The 18,063-nt window shown below is 46.9% G+C and overlaps 1 protein-coding gene across 2 annotated transcripts in view; it reads left to right on the plus strand.

Annotated features, from left to right (window-relative positions):
• The window catches only part of fmn2b (formin 2b), a 583,001-nt gene that overhangs the window by 17,363 nt on the left and 547,575 nt on the right, over positions 1–18,063 (plus strand). The window lies entirely within an intron of this gene.

The raw sequence follows: 18,063 nt of genomic DNA on the forward strand, positions 1-18,063 counted from the left end.
TGGATGTTGAGTTCCCAGTCTTGGCCATCCTTGAGCCATGTTTCCGTAATCCCAACCAAATCATATTTGTTTACCTCTATTTGCACAGCCAATTCATCCACCATCCACCTTATTACAAATGCTCCTCGCATTAAGACACAAAGTCTTCAGGCTTTTTTTTAACACTCTTAGACCTATTAGAATTATTATTTACTGTGGCCACGTTTGATTTAAACTGTTGATTTCTCTGACTGCCACTTTTGTTTTTCTCCTTCCGATCTTTTGCTTTTAGCCCTGTTTTCCTTTCCTCTGTCTCCCTGCTCAGGTTCCCAAACCCCTGCCATTTTAGTTTGGAACCCCCCCCCCCCCCCCCCCCCAACATTGCTAGCAAACCTCCCCGCAAGGATATTTGTCCCGCTCTGGTTCAGGTGCAACCTGTCCAACTTGTACAAGTCCCACCTTCCCCAGAAGCAGGCCCAGTGATCCAGGAAACTAAAGCCCTCCCTCCTGCACCAACTCATTAGCCATGCATTCATCTGCTCTATCCTCCTATTCCTATACTCACTAGCACGTGGCACCGGGAGTAATCCAGAGATTACAATCTTTGAGGTCCTACTCTTTAATCTGCTACCTAGCTCCTTAAATTCTTGCTGCAGGACCTCATCCCTCTTCCTACCTATGTCGTTGGTCCCAAAACGTAAAATCTGTTTGAGAGGGAGATGGACCCAGGGGACTCTTGCACTACCTTCCTAGTTCTTTTACTCTGTCTGGCAGTCACCCATTCCTTGTCTGTCTGTGCACTCGTTACCTGCGGTGTGACCACCTCATTAAACGTGCTACCCACGAAGATCTCTGATTGTTAACCTGTTCTACTGAGCTGGCGGCCGGGACAGTCACCCATAGCCAGCGGGATCCTTTTTTAATATGCACGTCCGGTACCATTGATGTGTCAGAACCCGACTGCAACTTTAATTGCCCGAACAGGAAGCTGCAAGTATCTATCCCGGCCAGATGAAGATGGGACTGGGGCTAGAAGAGGCACAAAAGTCATTTTCCTTTTAATCTTTGTGGGGTCAGGAGGAGCAGATTTGCTGATGATACAAAGCTAGGTGTCAGTTGCGAAGAGGATGTGAAAAGGCTTCAAGGGGATCTCAACAGGCTCGGTGAGTGGGCGAGAACATGGCAGATGGAATATAATGTGGATAATTGTGAAGTTATCGACTTTGGTAGAAAAAACAAAGGCAGAGTATTTCCTAAATGGTGAAAGATTGGGGAATGCAGAAGCTCAAAGGGACCTGGGTGTCCTTGTACACGAGTCACAAAGTGAATGTGCAGGTGCAGCAAGCCGTTAGGAAGGCAAATGGTATGCTGGCCTTCATTACAAGAGGATTTGAGTACAGGAGTAAAGAAGTCTTACTCCAATTATATAGGGCCTTGGTGAGACCACATCTGGAGTACTGTATACAATTCTGGTCTCCTTACCGAAGGAAGGATATACTTGCCATAGAGGGAGTGCAACAAAGCTTCACAAGAATTTGGACATGAGTCTAGGTTCGGCTCGGTTATGGCCCTGTGGGTAGTGGAGCGGGCCCAGGGGCCGTGTAGCCTGATCCTGCTCCTATTTCGTGTGTCTAATTCTGTTAGATTCAGGAGATGGTTCTGTGATAGTGGATTGGCGGTTAGGATCAGATCAGCCATGATCTTATTGAATGGCGGAGCAGGCTCGAGGGGCCGATTGGCCTACTCCTGCTCCTATTATGTTCTTATGTAAGATTGATTCCTGGGATGGCAGGACTGTCGTATGAGAAGTGATTGAGTAAACTAGGCCTGTATTCTCTTGAATTCAGAAGAATGAGAGGGGATCTCATTGAAGCATACAAAATTATTACAGGGCTTGATAGGGTGGATGCTGGGAGAATGTTTCCCTTGGCTGGGGAGTATAGAACCAGGGGCCACAGCCTCGGGATAAAGGGTAGGCCATTCAAGACTGAGATGAGAAGAAATTTCTTCAGAGGGTGGTGAATCTTTGGAATTCTCTACCCCAGAGGGCTGTGGAGGCTCAGTCATTGTGTATATTCAAAACAGAAGTTGATAGATTTCTGACTAGTAAAGGCATCAAGGGATATGGCGATAGGGCTGGTGAATGGAGCTAAGGCAGATCAGCCATGATCTCATTGAATGGCGGAGCAGGCTCACAAAGGGCCGAATGGCCTACTCCTGCTCCTATTTCTTACGTTCTTATGCTCCACTGAGTCGAAGGAAAGCTTAGGCCTCTCCTGTCGCAGCTGGTCCCACCTCCTACCTGATGTTGGCGGGTGGTCTCCAGGGCTGCGTGATTTTCCACCACTTCCTGCTTGTAAGTCGACTGGTGGGCTTTAAGTGTGGCCCAGGAGATAAAATTGTCTTGAGCCTCATTCCTGGAGCAGCAGCTGAGTTTCTAACACTGCTGTCTACCCACCCAAAACAGGCCCGTGTTAAAATCGGGCCTTTTAGTTCAGTCCTCCAGTTCCCCAAGTAAACTGTCGGGAGGGACAGCAGAGTGAGAGCTTGCAAAACAGGGCAGCTCAAATGCAAATACATAAAAATGCAGCACAATGTAGTGAAGGCTGTAACACAATTGATACCATTTCCATAATGGAAGTGGTAGACTGCTACTTTTTGCTTTACGTGTTGCACCCTGTATAGGTTTGAGACAGAATCGAATGTTGTCTCCAATGTGAAATTATTTCACTTGTTGGATTGGTTCTTGCTTCAAACTCCACACAATTTTCTTTTGATGCTTGGGTTGTGTCTTGTGCGACCAGAATATATCTAATGATGTTTGAGGCCCACCATTTGAAAAGCCAGTACTCGATTTATCTTTTTCAATTAGGAAACCAATGCTTTCAATGGAACAAAAATGGGGCAGGATCTACAGGAAACTTTTTTTTAACCGGCACCTAAATAACCGGAAATCTCTGTTAACCAGCAAAATTCAGGAGTAGGTTCAGGTAAGTTTTACTTCATATTAGCGGCAGTTCCTGGATCTGTGGCTGTGTAACTGGGGTTCGTGCACTTGTTGCTAAGCAACAGGGATGTTTGGTCTGTGGCCGGAGTTCCTGCACATGTTGCTAAGCAACAGGGAAGCCTGGATTTGTTGCTGTGTACGGAGCTCTCGTGCCTTTTAACTATATCTCTCTGTAATCCGGACTTTTTGATAAACCGGCACCACGCTGGTCCCGTTGGTGCTGGATAATAGAGTTTCCTGTAGAATGGGCTCTGCCAGGTTGCCATCCAATGAGTGGAGTTGAACATTAACCCCCAACCACACCCTACCCAAACCAATGTCCCAATGGGTAAGTTCACCACCTGTTGTAATACTGAACTATAGCAATCGGGAGCATGCTGCCTCAATCCTTGGTCTGGCTGAGTCAGTTGATCTTAGCTGGAGTGGCAGCAGTAAGTATGAGCCAGAAGAAGAAGTAGTACATTGGGAGATGTTCTCCTGATTGTTATCTAATGACACCTGGTAGAAAGTGCATGCATGCAGATAACAGCTGGGGATAGGATCAAACTCTGCTGTGATGCTTTTCACAGGAAAATATCTTGCCGCTGGCCATTCCGCAAACTGAGTGGCCACTTGTGTGAGGTGCAGTTCAGAATAAGTCTGCACTGTCAGGAGAGGAGTGTTAGATCAGAGAAAAAATCCAGCAGCCATTCAGTTATTTAGGGAGGGAAGGAATGGGGAGTATGAGCTGTCCTGAAGGTGAAACTACTGAGGTTCTACTCTTGACTGTCTAAACATCAAAGGCCAAAGTACTTGTTTTGTTGGCTCTGTTTTTCTGGGTGGTTGACCACACTTATCAAATCACTAAGTTGTAAAATTTACTGAACGCTGGTACAGAATTCCTGAGCTTCGAGATAACTCTCTCATCCAGCATGTCTCGAACCCCTTTAAAGGCAAAAAAAATATCTCAAGTGTCTGTAACGGTGATTGTGTGGGTCGAATGGTTTTTTATTAATCAATCTTAAAAACAGGATTAGCAAATAAAAGGCTTCCTCTTATTTAAGTAAGCTAATTTTGTATATGTTTGCCACTTTAAATTTACTTTACTTCGAATAAATATACGCTTCTGGATGATGAGCCTAAAATGCCCGTTTTTGTTTTTTATTTGCTTTTTGTCCCATAAACCAAATGAAGTGGAAATATTGGCTGGAGCTTTGAACTGTGTTCCCTTGGTTGAGCAACTGTGATGTTTGACTGCATGTCACAGACAAGGTTTTTGGAACACCGTTACTTAAATCTTAGGAAGAAAATAGTGGGTCCCACCTGGGCTCGTTGCCCCAGAGAGAACTTTTTAATTCTGGATATAGGTAATCCTTACCAAGTTTTGTCAGCAATTGACAGGTGAGAGGTCCTGTACTTTTTATATATTCTAAAATTAGATCTGATTAGGAGCTTGCACATTCAGTGTCATAGCTGTACCAGTTCCTGTCGTCCTCCCACGTGTGCCTTTTCTGGCAGTAGTGATTTTCTTCCCTTTCCCAATTGCAAAGGGCACTGTGACGGATTGCAGGGTGCCTTTTGCTGTGCTGACTGGTATTAATTAAGTTGGCACAGATCAGGCTCTGAACCTGTGATCTTCTGGTTTGCATGGCTCAGTTCCGCTTCTGATGATGCGTGTTAGCCAATTAACTGTTTGGGGGGAGCTCAACGCATCTTGTACGAGAAGCTTTCTGCTTTTCACTAAAGCTCAGCTTGTGGTTTAAATTAACTTGACTTTAAAAATGAAGCAGAGCAAGACCAGCTCCTCCATGTAGTCTTTTAGTTTTGCTGCAGTGTCGGGACAGGCCTGGACTAAGGCTGCACTTACACTTGCAGATTGTAATGCTGGTGCAAAGAAAAGTTGGTTCATGCCTAAATTACAGTTGTAGTGTAAATTAACTCTCCATATAGCAAAATTTTGATCTTAATAGATCACTTTGGTGAAATCAAATTAAATGAGCTTTATTTAGCACACTCGCTGCTGAGTCAGAAGGTGGTGGGTTCAAGTCCCACTCCAGGGACTTGTGCAGTGCTGAGGGAGTGCTGCACTGTCAGAGGTGTCGTCTTTTGGATGAGACATTAAACAGAGGCCCTGTCTGTGCTCTCAGGTGGACGTAAAAGATCCCTGGGCACTATTTCAAAGAGTAGAGGAGTTATCCCCGGTGTCCTGGTCAATATTTATCCCTTAATCCACATAACAAAAACAGATGATCTGGTCATTGTCACATTGCTGTTTGTGGGAGCTTACTGTGCGCAACCTGGCTGCTGTGTTTCCCACATTACAACAGTGACTACACTCCAAAAAATACTTAATTGGCTGTAAAGCGCTTTGAGACGTCCGGTGGTCGTGAAAGGCGCTATATATATATGCAAGTCCCTCCCCGTGAAGTGTTAATCCTTGGTGCGTGAATGCTATGCGAGGTTGTTTTTATATTTAAAAAAAAAAAAAAAAAAGTTATTTCCCTTGCCCTCTGAAAGAGGTGACTGATGTTGGTGAGCCGCCCCATGTGCACATTTTCCAAATGCCCATAGCTCTTGCATGATCTTCGATTTGAAGTGTTGCTTGGTTATTCGACCTGGACTCTGGTCTGGATTTCATTTCAAAAGCGGAAGCCTATGCAGTGTTGTAAATCTGGATTCTATTTGGGACCATGTATTCTTTTGTTATGCTTGTAACAGTAATTCAGATATTTAAAACCTGCCTCCTGAGACACTATTGGCTGAGCCTGGTGGAAAGGCATCAGACTGATTGTTTCATTCCTTTGTAAATGCACCTTCCAGGTTGAGCACCAACAAATGCAAACTTGTGCTGTTTGCACTGAGGGCTAGTTAGGCACATCGGTAGAGTAAGACGCTGTTTAAAGATTGAAGCATTTTTTCACTTTTCCCTAAAATAGTATTTAGTATTTAAAAATGTATTGAAGTAATATAGCTGCAGAAACACTGTGTAGATAAGTTATGAATGATTGTTATCCACTGCCATCCATTCCTCGAGCCGTCATTACAAACAAACTCTTGAACATACGAGTTACTGAATGGGGGGAGAAAAGGCCAAGCTCCATCCAGTTCACCACCTGCCACCCTGGTAGTCTCATGATACAATGATGATGGAGCTGTTGACTAATCCTAGCAATCAACCTCTATTAATTAGTCTACAACAGACCCAGACATGAGACGAGGAAACCCCCCAGTGGTGGAGAGCTTTGGGAACCATAGGTCCAAAGTCACCTATTCTTCCCAAGCCTGCTACACTTGGCACATGTCATGTCTCAAATCACTCATATACTGTAGCCCAAAATGTTATTTTCTGGAAGAAATCAATCTAACTTGCATTTGAATAAATCAACAGTGTTTCCCACTGTCTCCCTAGGGAGCCTGTTCCATAGATTAATCGCTTGCTGAAAAATTGTTTCTGCAGACTAGTTCTGAATTTACTCCTTCAAGAGCAGGCTGCAGCCTCGGTTCTACTGCTCTCGACCGGGTGAAATAGGTTGTCATGTAGAACTATAAAGTGACTACTTTAAGCTTATGATGCAATGAGTCTTTTAGTCTGCTCAGTTTATTTTTAAAAAAAGAAGCTACTTCACATTTTAGTAGTAAGCATATTGCAATGTATTTTTGAATTCAAGTACAAATTAATTGTTTAACGGATAAAGAATTGTTACTAACTCGTCAAAGCTGTTGAGCATATTACAGCCAGGAGTGCACATTTCCAGGTGACTCATCCATACAAAACTGCAGAGTTGATTTTGTATTTTGCTTTTTGGGAGTTCAGGTGATTGCTCGGACATGCTTTTCTAGCTATTGCTGCCACGTTCTTCCTCCTGCAATTCATTTTTGGCAAGATGTTAAGATACTTCATTGGCTGTAAAGCGCTTTGAGACGTCCGGTGGTTGTGAAAGGCGCTATAGAAATGCAAGTCTGCCTTTTTTACTAGTTAATCTGGTAACTGTTTATAATCAGAGTTAATATTTTCCTGAACTAAATTGTTGACTAAGCTTGAACAATTTATAACTGGCATACTTTTGCTTTTCTAATTGTATTTCCTCTTCCATTCTTGCCTTCTGCCCTCCACCCCTTGCCACCTCCTCCATCATACTTGGTTTTTTTAAAAGGAGAAACCTTCAATCTGTTTTTTTTTCCCCCAGCCCCTTTCCCTGACCCAGGTCTTTCTCTCAGCCAGGAACTGTGGATAGAATGAGCAATCTGCTACCAGCGAGCCACTGAGGAGGGCAGACCACTCTGGTTGGACGTATTCCCGGAGGTTTCATCACATGTCCTCCCATCTCCAACAGCCCCATTTGGTCAAATAGCCTTTTTCCCCATCTCATATTTTTATAACTAGTAAAGAGCAGTGTTCACAGAAAATGGGAAATCACATGTTTAATGCCCCAATGGTTTGTCCCCTGGTTTGGTCTCCGCAGTGTCCTGGAGATTACTCTTTAATTCCTGGAGGCTCCAGGCCAATCCTAACAAGTTGGCAACCCTACCACTGAGATGTATGGAACTGTATGCTGATGAGTGATGAATGTGAAAGGAATGGCTTGGGCATTATAGGGATGCTTTATGGTGTTAGTGTGGGGTGGTGCCAACCTGGCATATCATGTGGCAGCCAGGATGTACAGCGTCAAGTGAAGTAAATCTGGCCATGGTGAGGCCATCCCTAGCATCCTGGGCAGCAATGTGGTCGAGTGCTGATGCCCTGTGTCCTGTGCAGCATCAGTTGATTGCAGAGAAGGTTGGTGGTGGTGTTGGTGATGCTGGTGTGCCTGGTGCTGCTGGTGCTCAAGCTGATCATGTTGGGATTCTAAGGACCAAAGTGCGAGGGTATAAAGTGTACCAATGCTGATGGAATAGATGACAGGTGAATCAGAGATGACAGAAGTGATCTGTCAATGGTGGGAGAGGTAATGAGATCAGACTGGATGGAGACTTGTGTGAAGACTTGCAGCATTCTGAATCTGTAGTGGAAATGCAGTTTAGAGAAGCTAGTGGTTAAGGGGACATTTCTCAATCAGCAGGGAGCTTTGACTTGATATTTGAAGTTGTCAACTCATCAGCTGATTCAATGGCCACTGACCTCCCGCCTCAGCTTTATAAACGAGGTCTAGGCACAGTGGGAAACCGGTGGGTGACCTGTCAAATTCAAAAAGCTGAGAAAATAGCATTAAGTGGCTGTAAACAAGCCACTAATGATTTGAATTGGGTCCCCCCACCACTGCCTGCCGGGTCTGCTCAGCGCTGGGAGACCCGACATCGGGAAAGTCCAGTGTGTGCAGTTTGACAGCAGATTCATAGAAACTTAGAAAGATAGGAGCAGGAGTAGGTCATTCGGCCCCTCAAGCCTGCTCTGCCATTCCATGAGATCGTGACTGATCATCCAAATTCAGTTCCCTGTCCCTGCCTTCTCCCCATATCCCTTGATCCCTTTAGCCTTAAGAAATATATCTAACTCCTTCTTGAATATATTTAATGAATTGGCCTCAACTGCCTTCTGTGGTAGAGAATTCCACAGGTTCACCACTCTCTGGGTGAAGAAATTCCTCCTCATCTCTGCCCTAAATGGCTTACCCCTTATCCTTAGACTGTGACCCCTGGTTCTGGACTCCCTGGCCATTGGGAACATCCTTCCTGCATCAAGTCTGTCTAGTCCTGTTAGAATTTTATAAGTTTCAAGGAGAGTGCCTCTCATTCTTCTAAACTCCAGTGAGTATAAACCCAATCTCTCCTCATATGTCATTCCTGTCATCCCAGGTATCAGTCTGGTGAATCTTCACTGCACTCCCTCCATAGCAAGAACATCCTTCCTCAGATAAGGTGAACAAAACTGCACACAATACTCGAGGTGTGGTCTTGCCAAGGCCCTGTACAACTGCAGCAAGACATCCTTGTTCCTGTACTCGAACCCTCTCGCTACGATGGCCAACATACCATTTGCCACCTTAACCGCCTGCTGCACCTGCATGCTTACCTTCAGCGACTTGTGCAAAAGGACACCCAGGTCTCGTTGCACTTCCCCTTCTCCCAATCTATTGCCGTTCAGATAATCTGCCTTCCTGTTTTTGCCACCAATGTGGATAACCTTGCATTTATCCACATTATACTGCATCTGCCAAATCACCCAACCTGTCCAAATCATACTGGAGTTTCTCTGCATCCTCCTCACAGCACACACGCCCACCCAGCTTTGTGTCGTCTGCAAACCACTAATCTATCCAAGTCAATACCTTGCCTCCAATTCCATGTGCCTTAATTTACATGCTAATCTCTTATGTGGGACCTTATCGAAAGCCTTCTGAAAGTCCAAATACACCAGATCCACTGGTTCTCTCATCTATTTTACCAGTTACATCCTCAAAATTCCAGTAGATTAGTCAAGCACAATTTACCTTTTGTAAATCCATGTTGACTTTGTCCAATCCTGTCACTGTTTTCCAAGTGCTCTGCTATTACATCTTTTATAATGGACTCTAGCATTTTCCCCACTACCGATGTCAGGCCTACCGGCCTATAATTCCCTGTTTTCTCTACCACCTTTTTTGAATAGTGGGGTAACATTAGCTAACCTCCAATCCATGGGAACTGTTCCAGAGTCTATAGAATTTTGGAAGATGACCCACTGTCAATCACTTTAAATTTAACAGCTGACCCGCCACCCATCCCGTCCGCTGAGCGGCGACAATATTCCGGCCTTAGAGTTTTCTGTTGTGTAACTTGTAATGACCATTATTTTTGTCCTGCAACTAATTAATTTTTCTAAAGACCAGCATGAAATTTTGGCAATGAAGATGGTTCAGGAATATTTGAGGTTTGTGAATAGTTTGAAGGAAATAAGGATAAGTTTAGGAGGTATGAATATGGTTAACTCGTATTGTACCCAGGCTTCACTTTGCTGTAGGCCCCTGTATATGGAATAAATCAATAATTTAGACCTTGTGTATCCCATCACATTGGCAAAATATTGTTGGTCTTTAAACATTTATTATTTATTTGCAGGAAAAGTCCTTGGGTGCTCCAATGATGTAAACATTGCATGATCTTTTGCAAACACAACTAGACTTCCCACTAGTATCTGGATGAATGTACTGGTCAGGTGGAGGATCACTGACGCCATCCTGGCATGGCATGTTGAGTCTCTACTGTCCTATTTGTTTGCATATATCTGTTAGGCAAAATATATACCTACAGAATCATGAAATGTAACTCTTTTTGTGAGCTATCAATGTGTTGATGAAACAAACTTGGTGATTGCTTCTGGAATAGTTTCATTTTTACTTCGTTATGTCTATTTTGAAGTGCAGTATTAATAGTGAAAACTTTAGATACATAAAACATCGTGGTGTTGGAGTAAAGACAGACAGGTTTCCCAATGTCTTCAGCCAATGAGCTGCTAAAGTCAGTTGCACAGCTTTGGAGAGGCAGTGGGATAGTGACCAGGCACCACTTTCTCTCTCATACAAATGCTGGAAATCTGATTTTTTTTTTCTCTCTCATGGCAGCTGTTGATGATTCTGCCATTGCCATTTTACACTTCACCTGGGGCCATCTTTTGTTTCTTTACTTGTCCCATTCCCATTTCCTTTTGCCTCGCACCGTCATCCCTTTTGTTTCTTAATCGCTCCTGCCTTCCATCCTATCACAGACCTTCCCTTTTGTTCTTTCCTCCCCTCCCTCCTTTCCCTGCCCCTGCACTTGCTTAAAAACCTGTTCGATCTCCAACTTTTTCCAGCTCTGACAAAGGGTCATCGGCCTGAAACGTTAACTCCCCCTCTCTTCCCCTTCTTGGATGCTGGAAGTGCATAGGCTGAGGAGATGATAAGTCTTCAGAATTCTATGTTCAAGTGACGCATTTCCATAAGCAATCACATATCCTATGTGAAATAAGCTCTTAAACATGAAAGTTGACTCCATTTTAGTGGCTGTATATGGAGTGGTTTCACAAGTTCCAATGACAGTTCTGTGGGGAAATTTGGCAGACTGTTGCACTGTGGCGGCATGACAGTGAAGAATGATCCTGTTCTCACTTAATGTTTACGCTGTTTTGTTAATGGTAGCGACCAGGAGAGTAGGACTGGGGAAGACCGAGTCAATTAATCCTTTAATTGATTTTTCTCAGCAAATGCCTGATCAACTGCCTCTTAGTTACTCGTGTTATTGGCCTGCATCGCCTCCCTGGGCAGTCCATTCCAAACATGCACCACCCTCTGTGAAATGGTTAAATCTGACCTTCGGCTCCTTTCACCTTTCCCTCTTCCAAGTTCCATTCCTTTCTCCCTCATCGTTATTCATGGCTGTTAGTTTCTCACAGATCCACTTGTTGATCCCCTAAAGAGTTTTGAACATCTCAGTAAAATCCTCCTTTTTACTACTTCATGTAAACGAACACTTTTTTGTTTCCCCCTGACATGATGGCCTTTTTAAATTTTATGTTGGTTTAAAAAAAAAAGACACTATATAAATGCAAGTCTTTCTATCGCAACCTCAGGATGTCACAAAGCGCTTTACAGCCAATTAAGTACTTTTGAAACGTAGTCGCTTGTAATGTAGGAAATGTGGCAACCAAATTGCGCACAGCAAGCTTCCACAAACAGCAATGTGATGATGGCCAGATAATCTTTGATGTTGGTTGAGGGATAAATATTGGCCAGGACATCGGGGAGAACTCCCCTGCTCTTCGAAATAGTGCCATGGGATCTTTTACGTCCACCTGAGAGCAGATGGGGCCTCGGATAACCTCTCATCCTAAAGACGGCACCTCCGACAGTGCAGCACTACCTCAGTACTACACCTTGAGTGTCAGTCTAGATTATGTGCTCGGTTCTCTGGAGTGGGATTTGAGCCCACAATCTTCTGACTAGAGGCGAGAGTGCTAACACTGAGCTGCGGTTGCCACCCAACGCTCCGTATTGGTAGCATTGTAAACATATGCTTATTTCTGCGGGTAATATTGTGCTTGGTGCACTGGCATTACGGTATACTGTACTACAGAACAGGAAGTTTCAAGTTTAATTCATGATCCCACACAATGGGCACTGATCTCCGTCTCTTTTGTGTTGTTGTAGAGATGTTAGGCCCTTCTGTAGAGGGAGAGGAAAGCTGGTCGGCAGGCCACTTTGTCACTGTCACATATCTCCGAGCTGACTGCTTAAGATAGCAATGAATAGCTGGTAAATACATAGAAATTACTCGACAAGAAAAGACCAAGGTCCATCTAGTTTGCCTTCTACCATCACTGTAGTCGCATAATACAACGATAATGGAGTTCTAGTAGATGTTCTACTAGAGCTAAATTAATGTTGGTACACAGTGTGACAGAGCTGCTGGAAGGGTGTCCCATTCAGAAGCTGAATGTAGCTTTAAATTTATTTATTGAAGCTGTTTGGATGAATTGATAGGTATATCAATAGTCAATGAAAAGCGACGAGTTAAGAAAGTAACTATAGGTTTTTATTGGCTAAATAACAGAGCCCACCCTCGTGGGTGATCGGATCCAACAAGGAGGAATACCAGCCAGTCGACCACCTTTATACCTGGGCAAGTAGGCGGAGCTATGGGCGGAGTCAGCAGTGGTCAGCCCAGGTATAACAGCGTGGCAAGAGGCGACCTCGTGTAGTGATACACTATGGTTATCACTGTTTACACTGTTGTAACGATATAACAGTGATAACCATAGTGTAACGGTAGTGAACGATAAAAGTGGTTTACCACATTCACCCCTTGTTTAGATTTGAGTCCGGCGGGGTGAAGTGTACTACCAGTTCGGGTATGTCAGTCTGTCCGGAGGCCTCGTAAGTCTTTCTGATCGGCGCAGCAGCGGCGGCGGTGTTGCAGTCTCCGGTGTTAATGCTGGTGTCTGCGTGGTTGACGAAGGCTCGTGGGGTTCCGGCAGGCCGTCTACCTGGGCTGGATTTGGGGGGGTGGTGGGGGGTAATGGTGGTGTCTCGGGTGCCCGAGGGTGCAAGGTCTCGTAAGGAGACTGTGTCCTCCCGCCCGTCTGGGTATGCCACGTAGGCGTACTGGGGGTTGGCGTGCAGGAGGACCACCCTCTCGACCAGGGGGTCCGTTTTATGGGCCCTCACATGCTTTCGCAGTAAGACGGGCCCTGGAGAAGTCAGCCAAGTTGGCAGCGTGGTTCCCGTAGTCGATTTCCTGGGGAAAACAAACATTCGTTCATGGCGGGTGGCGTTAATGGCAGTGCAAAGCAGTGACCGGATGGAATGCAGCGCTGCCGGGAGGACTTCCTGCCAGCAAGAGGTTGGGAGGCCCTTAGACTTTAAGGCTAAGAGAACGGCCTTCCAGACAGTCGCATTCTCTCTTTCCACCTGGCCGTTCCCTCGGGGGTTGTAGCTGGTGGTCCTGCTTGCAGCGATACCTCTCGCTAATAGGAACTGGCGAAGTTCCTCGCTCATGAAGGAGGAGCCCCGGTCGCTATGTATATAGTTCGGGAACCCGAACAAGGCGAAGAGGTCGTTCAGGCATTTGATGACCGTGGTGCTGGTCATGTCTGGGCAGGGGAAGGCAAAGGGGAAACGGGAGTACTCATCAATGATGTTGAGGAAGTACACATTACGGTCAGAGGACGGGAGGGGCCCCTTAAAATCGATGCTCAAGCGCTCGAAGGGGCGGGTGGCCTTGATCAGGCTTGCTCTGTCTGGCCTAAAGAAATGCGGTTTGCATTCGGCACAGGTTTGGCAGTTCCTGGTCATGGTCCTGACCTCCTCGATGGAGTATGGCAGGTTGCGGGCCTTAATGAAGTGGTAAAGTCTGGTGACCCCGGGGTGGCAGAGGTCATTGTGGAGGGTCTGCAGTCTATCAGTTTGCACGTTGGCGCATGTACTTCGTGATAGAGCATCTGGGGGTTCGTTCAGTTTACCAGGCCAGTACAAGATATCATAATCATAGGTGGAGAGCTCGATTCTCCACCTCAAGATCTTGTCGTTCTTGATTTTGCCCCTCAGCTTGTTGTTAAACATAAAAGCGACCGAATGCTGGTCGGTGAGGAGGGTAAATCGTTTGCCTGCCAGGTAATGCCTCCAGCGTCGTACAGCCTCCACGATCGCCTGGGCCTCCTCCTCGACCGAAGAGTGTCGGATCTCAGGGCCCTGGAGGGTCCTTGAGAAGAAGGCCACCGGTCTCCCCTCCTGGTTGAGGGTTGCGGCTACGGCGAAGTCGGATGCATCGCTCTCCACTTGGAAAGGGATAGACTCATCCACCGCGTGCATTGTGGCCTTAGCAATGTCTCCCTTAATGAGGGAGAAGGCTGCGCACGCTTCTGCCGTCAGGGGGAAGGAGGTGGACTTCATGAGGGGTCTGGCTTTGTCTGCATAATTTGGCACCCATTGGGCATAGTAGGCGAAGAGCCCCAGGGTTCTCTTCAGCGCCTTTGGACAGTGGGGGAGGGGAAGCTCCATGAGGGGGCGCATTCTTTTGGGGTCGGGGCCGATGACTCCGTTCTCTACTACGCAGCCGAGGATGGCAAGGCGCGAGGTGTTAAACACACATTTCTCCTTATTGTAGGTGAGGTTCAGCCGTTGGGCCGTACGGAGGAATCTTTCCAGATTAACATCGTGGTCCTGCCGGTCGCGGCTGCAGATGGTGACGTTATCTAGATAGGGGAACGTGGCGTGCAGCCCGTTCTGGTCAACCATCCAGTCCATCTCCCTTTGGAAGACCGAAACCCCGTTGGTGACGCCGAAGGGAACCCTAAGGAAGTGGTCGAGGCGGCCGTTCGCCTCGAAGGCTGTATACTGGCGGTCCTCAGGGCGGATAGGGAGTTGGTGATAGGCCGACTTAAGGTCGATGGTGGAGAATACCCGGTACTGCGCAATCTGATTGACCATATCAGATATGCGGGGAAGGGGGTATGCGTCCAGCTGGGTGTACCGGTTTATGGTTTGGCTGTAGTCGATGACTAGGCGGTTTTTATCGCCGGTCTTAACGACTACGACCTGGGCACGCCAGGGGCTGTTGCTCCTCTCGATGATGCCCTCCTTCAGGAGACGCTGCACCTCACAGCTAATAAAAGCTCTGTCCCCGGCGCTGTATCGCCTGCTCTTGGTGGCGACGGGTTTACAGTCGCGGGTGAGGTTAGCGAACAGGGAGGGGGGGGCGGGACCTTGAGGGTGGATAGGCCGCAGGTGGTATGCGGTGGGCGGTTTAAAGGCTGCTGGTTGTCGACTGAGTGGGGGGAAGGGTCCACCATATGCCAAAGTGACACTTTGCAGGTGGGATTGGAAGTCCAGCCCTAGTAGGACGGCAGCGCAGAGCTGGGGCAGGACGAGGAGTTTAAAATTTTTATACTCCGTGCCCCTAACCGACAGGGTCACAATACAGTAGCCGCTGATGTCTGTAGAATGGGACCTCGATGCCATCGAGATCCGGTTGCGCGTTGGCCGGACAGTGAGGGAGTAGTGGCTCACCGTGTCTGGATGTATGAAACTCTCCGTGCTTCCGCTGTCGAACAGGCAGGTCGTGGCGTGGCCGTTTACTTTGATGTCCATCATGGACTTGGACAGGTGATGCGGGCGAGCTTGGTCCAGTGTGACGGAGGCTAGTGTATGGCTGAGCGAGCTGCTGTAGTCTGCGGGTGAGGCGGTGGTCGGGTCTGGCGACAAGGTGGCGGTCGACTGTGGTGGACAAAATGGCGGCGCCCACGAGGTTGAATAAGATGGCTGCCCCCACAACTCACATGAGGCATTGCTGGTGTCGGTTGCCTTGATCAAAGATGGCCGCTCTCACGAGGGGATACTGGCATCTGTGGCCTGGATGAAAGATGGCCGCCCCCACAATTCGCATGAGGCACTGCTGGCGTCTGTGGCTCTCCCCCTGCAGGCCTTAGCGAAGTGGCCTTCTGGCAATGGGAGCAAGTCGCGTTTCTCGCAGGGCAGCGCATCCTCGGGTGTTTCGCCTGGCCACAGAAGAAGCAGCCGGCGGCCCGATCGCGGGGGTCTGATGTTGCAGCCGGTACTGGGGGTGGCGGTCCCGATCGGTTCTGGGATGCCGACGCTGAGGTAGGTCCCGGAGGTGGCGTTGCGAGGGGTATTGCGGCCGGGGTCGGGCCGGAGTCCCAGGGTCACGCAGTACAGTACCTGGAATACGCCTCGAGGTCTCGATGGGCCACTTCCAGGGAGCGGGCGAGGGCTGCAGCTGTGTTCAGGTCGAGGTCCTTTGATTCGAGCAGTCTTTGCCGTGAGTAGTCGGACCGAAAGCCTTTGACGAAGGCATCGCGGATATTCTCTTCAGTATTTTCTGCAGCCGTTACCGTTTTAAAGTCACAGTCCCTGCCGAGTGTTGGTAGTGCCTGTAAAAATTCATCTACAGACTCTCCTGGCTGTTGCGGGTGGGATCTTAGGAGGTGTCTGGCATACATAGAGTTTACCGGGCTCCGGTACTGCTGTTTCAGCAGGTTGATGGCGGCCTCGTATGTAGTAAGGTCCTGTATGAGTGCGAATACTTTAGGGCTCACTTGGGCGGTCAGCACTCTTAGTTTGGATCTCTGAGGCACGCCGGATTCTCCCAGGTAGGATTCGAAACAGCTCAGCCAGTGTTTGAAGTCGAGGGCTGAGTTTGCTGCCTGTGGGTTTAGATCCAGGCACGGCGGTCGGAGGGCTCGCAGCCAGGCCGGCTGCTGTGGCTGTTGTAGCTGGGCGTCTGACTGGTCTGACGGTTCGTTAGACATTTTTAAAATTTAGCCAATAAAATTGATATACCTATCAATTCATCCAATGAAAAGCGACGAGTTAAGAAAGTAACTATAGGTTTTTATTGGCTAAATAACAGAGCCCACCCTCGTGGGTGATCGGATCCAACAAGGAGGAATACCAGCCAGTCGACCACCTCTATACCTGGGCAAGTAGGCGGAGCTATGGGCGGAGTCAGCAGTGGTCAGCCCAGGTATAACAGCGTGACAAGAGGCGACCTCGTGTAGTGATACACTCTGGTTATCACTGTTTACACTGTTGTAACGATATAACAGTGATATAACAGTGATAACCATAGTGTAACGGTAGTGAACGATAAAAGTGGTTTACCACAACTATTATTAAGAATTAGCAATTAGTCTGTGGCTTGAAAGGATATATTCTGTGTGCTGCATGAGCAAATCTAGAGAGTCTTTCTTTTAAATAAACACCTTTTCCAGATTTTTCCTCTTCTGCTGAATACACTGGCTGATGGCCAGTCTTGGTCCTATGAAGGCTAGCTGCCCTCTGAGACTTTGCCTAAATGGCCTTCCTTCACGTGAGACTAACCATAGGCTATTCAACTGTGAGGGCATCATAGTCGAGCCTCCTTTTTATAATTTCTCCCTCCACCACCATTTTAGGAGTACTAATCGCGGCACACTTACTTCCACCTTGGCAGAGAGAGCTTGATACTGGGATGGAACCTCGGACCTTCCCGCTCTATGTTCCATGCTTGGTGGAATATTTTATAACTGAACCAAAAGGGACACCAAGCTGAAGATCTTTACTACAGTCAATAGCCAGGATATTTCACCTTTGTTCACCAGCCTCCAGCTTCCCTGTGCATTAAAATGAATGGGGAGGAAAATCTTGGGCATGCATACGTGTAAAACCCAGGCCAATGTGTTTGGAGTATTTGGAAAATTCATCCCTATGGATCGAGCTTGTCTCCAAAATTCACCGACTATTTCAACATTCATTGGTCTATTTGCGTAGATTCTATTCTTTACCCTTCATCTTCGCACTCTTTTGACCCCACCCCAAGTTTGAGGGGAATTTTAAATCTCATGCATGTCAGGCTATATACGATCAGAAACTAAGAAACTGCTGAATTTTTCAGACCAAGTAACCTATGTGGTATGAGGCACTGCAGTTTTTGTGCCTGTCCAGCTCCCAATGTCTGTAGCACAAAGTGTGTATAACCTGTGTCACCCGGTTACACACAACACAGCATGTTCACATTGAGAATTGATCATTTGTATGTTTTTGGAAATGTATAGAGTGTTGAGTTTGTTCTTGTATTAAACTATAGGACACTGGTTATTTTAAGGCCAATTGTTTCTTAATTTGTAATGATTTTTATCACTCTCTTACTTC

The sequence above is a fragment of the Somniosus microcephalus genome, chromosome 3, assembly GCF_052327205.1.
Source record: "Somniosus microcephalus isolate GS21.2 chromosome 3, FLI_Smic_1.0, whole genome shotgun sequence".
Taxonomy (NCBI): domain Eukaryota; kingdom Metazoa; phylum Chordata; class Chondrichthyes; order Squaliformes; family Somniosidae; genus Somniosus; species Somniosus microcephalus.